We start from the raw sequence: 7858 nt of genomic DNA on the forward strand, positions 1-7858 counted from the left end.
CAGCACTGCCCACCCCACAGCACTGCCCACCCTCAGCACTGCCCACCCTCAGCACTGCTCACCCACAGCACTGCCCACCCCACAGCACTGCCCAGCCCACAGCACTGCCCACCCTCAGCACTGCTCACCCACAGCACTGCTCACCCACAGCACTGCCCAGCCCACAGCAGGGGAGCTGCAAATTGTGCCCACCAGGCTCCAAAGTTGCTTCCTCATTAAGCTTCCAGAATGTAATGAGCACACCAGGTGTAAAAGCAGCAGTTAAAAGGCAAAGCCCAGTCTCTCTCCTGTCTCCACGAGGTAATATTTACAGACATTCATAAGTAACTAAAATTAAACACAAACTGGGAAATAGGTTTAAAGCATTTTCTCAGTAATTGGAGTGAAATGAGGATTTTATGTGCTTTTTGTCTTCATGCTCCCAGCTCTGCAGCAGGGCTGGGTTTTACTTCAGGCACAGCCTTTTGCAGTCTGTATTCACATAGTGCAGTAGTTGATTATCTAGTTATGGGGAAAAAAACTTTTTTTTTTTACACACATGCAATGCTTAATACTTTTTTTAACATATAGTGGACTTATTTCATTCAGCAAAGAGACAGCAAGTTTACAATTATTACCACTCCTTTCCCCTGCAGTTGTTTCTTATCATAGATTTAGAATCCCAGAATGGTCTGGGTTGGAAGGGACCTTGAAGATCATCCAGTGCCACCCCCTGCCATGGGCAGGGACACCTTCCACTAGCCCAGGTTCCTCCAAGCCCTGTCCAACCTGGCCTTGGACACTTCCAGGGATGGGGCAGCCACAGCTCCTCTGGGCAACCTGTGCCAGGGCCTCCCCACCCTCACAGGGGAGAATTTCTCCTCAATATCTAATCCAAACCTATTCTCTGTCAGTGGGCAGCCATTCCCCCTTGTCCTCTCACTCCAGGCTCTTGTGAATAGTCTCTCTCCATCTTTCTTGTGGCCTTCAGGTACTGGAAGGATTTACTGGTAACTCCTTAAACCACTGGAGCTCAGTCCAACAACTTGAAGCTCCCAAGTGATTTTTCAAGACCCTCATCCAGGCACAAGATGAAGAATCCCTAAGGATGCTCCCCTGTTGCCTGCCTTGCTCCAGCTGAAAGTGGTCTTGCACAGCTTTTTAAAAGCACATCTCCTCGACTGTTGGAAATTACAGGCTTGTTAACAGAGCTTGAAAGGATGCTGCTGTTGGGGGTAAAGAGACTACAGACAAACCCAGCTCAAAGAGCAAAAGAGGACAAGGCTTGTTTGTATTCCTTGCAGCATCCTAAACACAGGAGAGCAACACTCCCCCTGCAGCTACCTTGCTGCTTGGGCTGACCTCTCTTTTGGTTCACAAGCTTGCTTTCATTGTTTTGCAAAGAACTGCTGTTGGCATAAATCAAATTCTTCACAAATTAAAGAGAAGGAACCCAACACAACCTGCTGAAAACAAGATTTTCCTGAAAAGCACTGCCTGGATCAGAGCTTACACCCCATCTTTTGGGATGACAGGGACAGGATTTCTTAAACATCCACTGGCAGTTATTTTAAACAGCTCTCCAGTCTTCCAGCATCTATTCCATGGACAGGAGAGCTCAACAGCTACAAAACTTCAGGACAAATGATGTTAGTAAATCAGAAAAGAACACAGGAGACCATTCTAGTGCTTGAGTTCTTACTATTGTTAAAGACCACTTTAAAGGAAAAACAAAGCAACTCCCTTTTCCATTTGACAGAAGTTAATCCCAACAATGTCTGGGAGTGCCAGCACTGACTGAACTCGCAGTGCTGCAGGAACACTCCCAAGGCACAGGAGTCTGCACAGAAAAGCTGGAGGAGAAATGAAGAGATGGGACCGTGATTGAGCTGTGTGAGCGCACGGGGAATGACTGCAGTGTCACAGGCAGTGCTGCCCAGTCCCACTGGTGCTTCCCCAGCCCTCACCCCCCAGAGTCCTCTTTCTCTCTCAATAAGGCAGGAAGGAGAAAAATCACCCTGTGGGGCCAGCAAGGCAGGCAGATGATCCCCTGCACCTTTGGGGGAGCCAAAATAAGGCCTTTCAACTCATCTCTGAGCACTCCCAGAAACCAGACGAGTACCAAACATATTCTGTCAGAGGCTGTGGAAGGAAATGGCTGTCTTACTGAAACCAAACAGAACATCATTTCAAACAGCCCTGCAGGACAGCACGTCCTGCACCAGCAGAAAAGCCTCCTGCAGGAAAATGAAGGGCTGAAGGGCAGAGCTCCACCAGAACCTACTGCTCTCCCACACCCACCACAGCTGCACCAAACTCACCTTGCCCCTGATTTCATTTGGAAGGACACAACAGTGCAAGAACTGGCTGCTAAATCAACCACGCTGCTCTTTCAGTGCCCACTAGACTGGGAGTTTTCCTTGGGAAATGAGGCCACTGTCCTACAAATAGTTTTGGGGGAGGAAGAAGAGAAGCCCCCACTGCAGAGCTCCCGTGTCACCCAGCAGAACGTCCTGCTGTGAGCAGGACAGGATTCCCACAGGGAATCCCCTGCACAGGGGAGGGCAAGTTAAAGCCATGGCAAAACAAATGAGTTCCCAGTGGAACACACAGGGATCACATGGAATCACTTGGGCCTGGTTTTCCAGTCCCACCATTGGACCCTCAGACCTAACACCCATGATTTCCCTCAGGCAGGAACAGCCTGTCCCTTTTACGCCTCAACAACCCACACATGGCTTTTAAGGTGTCTTGGGACTCAATTTCTGTAAGAGAAATTGAGGGGAAAAAAGTAAATCACTATGTTTAAGTCAAACCTATAAAAAGGAACACGAGTGCCAGACTCCTGGGTGACAACTGCAGCAGGTGACTCATGGCCTGGCACAGACAGGCTGTAATTTGGTGCAAAGGAGTTGTCATAATCAATATTTACAGGTGAGTATTTCTATAAAAAGAGGGTACACTTGCCACAATAGATTTAGAGACTGCTCTTTGAATATAAATAAAAGTATCAGGTGAAAGATGCTGCATCTTCCCCTTGAAAATAAATATCTCTTCAAGCCTGCACATGCAGATTGATGTTTGTCGCGTGAAATTTAAAGGCCAATCAACAAAACCCTCCGAGTGGAGGAGCCATATGTTCCTTCTGTGTTTGTGGTGAGTTGATTACTTGGATGTTTCTGACACTTTCATGCTCTAAGGGCTGCGAGAGCGAACCAGAGCTGGTGCCAAAGCTGAGGGCTTCAGATTTGAAGTGGCAGCAAGAAGTCTTTTTTCCTGTGTCCTGTTATCTGGAAAACACTGAATAATTTTACAAGGGAAATTTAAAAAAAAATAAATCACAATAAACTTTCTAAAACACAAAATCTTCTAAAATTAAGAAAATCTAAGCTCTACTCATTACACCACACAGAACTATTTCTCAGGCTTCTAATGTTCACTGTAGGCTCTTCAGATGATCAGCTTTTGCTTATGGATTTGCTTTAAATTATATATCAATTTATCTGTATTTTTTATATACAAATATCCAACCTTATACATGGGTTATATATAAGGCCTACCTGCAAGAAGGCCCAATATTTATAAATTAAAATCAAGACCATCCCCATAATTTTAAATCACTAAAGTAAAGCTCGCAGACATCTTCTCCAAATCAAATAGGACTCACAGCTGATTTAATTCCAATTCTGTTGCTGACAAACACCCAGAATATCAGAACCAGTAAATTGGGTGTCCAATTATCTCTCCTATAGTTCGAGGGGCTGCATTTAAATGAAGATTATGAAAATCAAATAGATTTGAAATGCCTTTTTGAGCACTGAAAGTGATAGCTGCTCAGGGAAAGTGCTTCTAAAAAAATTAAGTCTTACTAAGTGCGGTTTTAATAAAGATTTAAAGATGGACAAGTTTTCTGTTTGTTGTCCCTCACTCCCACCCCACAACAAAGTGACTAAAACACCCAAAAAAGGCCAAACACTGAGAAACAAAGATTTTCAGTAAGAACGGCTTTTGCTTGAGCAGGATGAGAATGGGGGAAGAGAAAAAAGGGAAGGAAAAAAACAGAAAGAAAGAAAGAAACAACTCAAACCCAACCCAACCAATTGTTCAAGTTAAAAGCATTATGAAAACCTTGCCTCTCCAAGGGGAGCAGACTCTGCACAAAGAACATGGACATGCTGAACACCCCCATTCATGGTTCACTCCCTGCAGCCCCTCAGAACCAGCACAGCCAGAGGCCTCTTCCTTCCCTGTCACTTCTGATACAAAGTCTCCTCCCCCAGGTATGCACTGACCAGCACATCCACCTTGGGTTCCAGCTGCAGAATCCCTGCCTTTTATGTTTCTATCTTTCCAGAGAAGCTGTGGCTGCCCCGTCCCTGGCAGTGTCCAAGGCCACGATGAAAGGGGCTCGGAGCACCCTGGGACAGTGGAAGGTGTCCCTGCCATGGCAGGGGGTGGCACTGGATGAGCTTTAATGTCCCTCCCAACCCAAACCATTCTTGAACACTTCCAGGGATGGGGAGTCCACAACTCCATATTACCACATTAAACCTCAGTGAACAACAGGCCAACAAACTGCAGTTTCACACAGTAACAGAACTTATATTTAAGGCCTAGAATGCAATTTTGAAAAGGTGAGATCAATTAAAAGACCCATTCATCAAACTAGGGACAGAAAACAATGCTTGCAAGTAGATCTTTAGATGGAAGTCTCAAAGAAGCAAGTCCTGCTCCTCAGTAATCTCAATCCCAATGCCCAATTTCCAAATGATTTCCCAACATACTGCTTCTAAAGCAGAAAAAGCACTGAAATATTTATTACAAAGAAGGTCAAATAAAAATCTCTCATCATAATTTTACCATCACAGCTAGGAACAAAAGGAGTGAAGGAAAATGGCTACAAATACTCCTGACTGAAGTTTCTGCCCAGCACAGAAACCTGATGTGTTTGGTGCATTCAGCAATATAACCTGTCTCTAACAACACCAACCCAAAGAGCATTCCCAGGGCAGCAAAATAATGTTTGAACCACTTTGGAGATTGAAAGATTTTTTTTTTTCCACTTCAAAGCCACTCCAAGGGTTTATTCAGGCTCTGGCCTCTCTGCCCAGCAGGACAATGAACAAGAACCCAGCTCAGCTCCCAGAGAAAGACCGGCAGTCTCGGGGCTAGCACCACGTCCAGGGGCACTCCAGCTGTGCCAGGCAGTGTTTCCTTGTGGGAAGACGCACAAAGAGATGCCCAAAGTGCTGTATCCATGGATGTGATGGATCAGCCCTGGCTGCCTTCAGTCCTGTTGCACATCTCATCCTGCTGACACAGGAGTTTTCTTTTATCTAAAGCTTTTAAAGCTTTAATGTAAATATTAATGCAAATATTATCTTTGATGGGACTGGATTCCTCTGCATGGAGCACAGAATAATCACTGATTTAGCCACAGACTTGTTCTCAAAATCAAACCTTTAAGGATTTCCTGTCAGGTGGTGCAGTACTTGATTCAGCCCTTTAAGGTGGGCTATATATGAGAGTACTACAAGCTGTAGTCACAGTCTGGAGAGTTATTTTTTATCACATTTCTGGTCATAATCAAATAGATTGAATTCCTGCTCTACTGCAGGATTATTGCTCCCATATAAACTCAGCCTCTTCGGTTTTCATTCCTTACTTATTTCAACAAGTAAAGCAAAACCTGTATTTATTTAATGCTGGACAGGTTCCACTTTTTCTTGTGACTTGATCTAGAATAAATATAAAAGATGCAAAGGGGTTGGGATGTATTATTATTATTATTTCTTCCTATTGAATATTTAAGCCAGCAACCATTTCCTTAAAAATTTCTCCTGGCCATGTTCCAGTGCATGTAAGAGCTTGTAAAAAACAATACAAATTTTCAAATTAATTTCTCTAAGACTCCATATATTTGTATTGTTGCTGAGTATCATAACACTCCTACAGAAAAAGGAAAACAGAAGATGGAAGGGGGAGAGGAAAACTGACTTCAAACAAATAAACTACAGCTTGCAAAAAGGAGGAAACATTGTTCTTCTCCCAATACCTCTTCAGAGAAAGGCCGATGAAATTAAGCAATATATACAACCCATGCATTGCAACAGAAGTTTCAAATGCCATTTTAACATAAGGCAAGTAAAAAAAAGGAAAATCCAATAAAGTTATAAAGGAAAAAAAAAGCCCATTGCATATTACTGAGAGACTAATTTCATTTTCATATTTCCCTCAGAGTCCCAAGCTCCTGCATGATGTGGCCTCTGAGTGCACAGAGGGATTATTTCAGTATTTTCCAGCATCCTCAACAGCCTGTGTTCCTCCACCTTCTCCCTTGCACATTGTTCTTCAAACTTGCAGCTAATCAAAAGAAATTTCTGGGATCTCATCTTCCATTTTTAGTGCTGGTCTAGTTAAAGACACAAAGGGAACCCAGCAATAGTGAGTCGTGCTTCTCTTTTTGTTTTTGAAAGAGTAAAGGGAAAGAGGGATTATCGAGGCAAACAGGCTCTTCAGAGCTGTTGGTTTAATGGATGGAGGGAAAGGAGATGGGGAAGAGGCAACCTGGAGCTCAGATGGATTTGCTGCAACACCAAAACACACTCCCAGCCATGGCAGCACTGGTGGGACACCCTTCCTGTGCCAGAACTCTGCGCTCCTGCCCCTCCATTTGGTTGGATCAGTGAATTCTCTGTGTGTGCCCCCTGGACAGGCAGGGTCCTGCCACACTCTCACCCTTTATTCAGTAACTCCACAAACTGCAGTTTGCAAAGGCAAGGCAGGGCAGGGATTGTCAGAGCCCCCAGTTCCATCCCACCATCAGTTCCCCAAGGATGGAGGAGGAATGGCTGCGGAACCTCGGCAGAGCAGGTGGAGGCAGCTGAGCTGGAGTAGCTGCACCTCCAGCAGCAGGACCTGCCCCAGGAGAGAAGGGAAGACCTCCCTCTGCCTGGACTCCCACTGCCCTCCAGCTTCCTTACCTTGCCCATACAACTGGCTTTTTCTTTATGCCAATGTGCATCCAAGACAATTGAAATAGAGACTGAGTGACAAATTAAAGGAGAACACAAAAATTTAGGCATTCCATTGGGAATTACAGATTCCATCCCCATGGGATTTCTCCTGGCTCAGTGTACACTGCATATAAAGCAGTCTGCATCCTAATTTTTGGGCAAACTCAGTTTCACAATAACTTGAGGCTTCTAATATTCTGGAAGAGACCAAACTGAAGCTTCTACAGAGTGATTTGCTGAGCTCTTCCTAGTATCCTGAACTGCAGAGAGGCTGAGTGTTCCCAAATAACCCCAAGTGAACGGCCCCCAAACACTGCCAGGTGTCTCTTTTGCAGACAGTGCTGCCAAGGAAGCCAAGGACTGTTGTCATGTCCAAATGATTCTGCAAATCATCAGAAACTGGAGAAAATAAAGCCCTAGACTTCCAAACCTATCACGAGTGAAGGGCCGGGGGGTAAATGAGGTGACATCAGCTCTGCTGAGGACAGGACACACTTCACTCCTGGCACAGAAAACCCCTGAGCAGCACCCACAGTTCCACTGCAGCTGCGCCCACCCCCTGTGCTTCCTACTCCAACTTCAGTGGTCTAACAAATGCATTCATTACAATTGTAAATGAACCTGCACTGGAAGGAGGAAGAAATTATGTGCAGGTACCCTTGGCAGCAGCCTGAAAGGACAGGCATTTCAGTTATGGGATCATTTTAACAAGGCAGCTTTCCTGCCTCTGAAGCCTTTCTGCAGCTTATCCCATGTGCTCAGCACTTCTATTTATACAGACCTGACTCACCTCACAACTGCCTCACACAAGGTACCTCTTCCACCTTCTCTTAAAAAAAAAAAAATGCCAACAACACATGGGG

This window comes from Corapipo altera, unplaced genomic scaffold, assembly GCF_003945725.1.
Source record: "Corapipo altera isolate COAL_440 unplaced genomic scaffold, ASM394572v1 71, whole genome shotgun sequence".
Classification (NCBI taxonomy): domain Eukaryota; kingdom Metazoa; phylum Chordata; class Aves; order Passeriformes; family Pipridae; genus Corapipo; species Corapipo altera.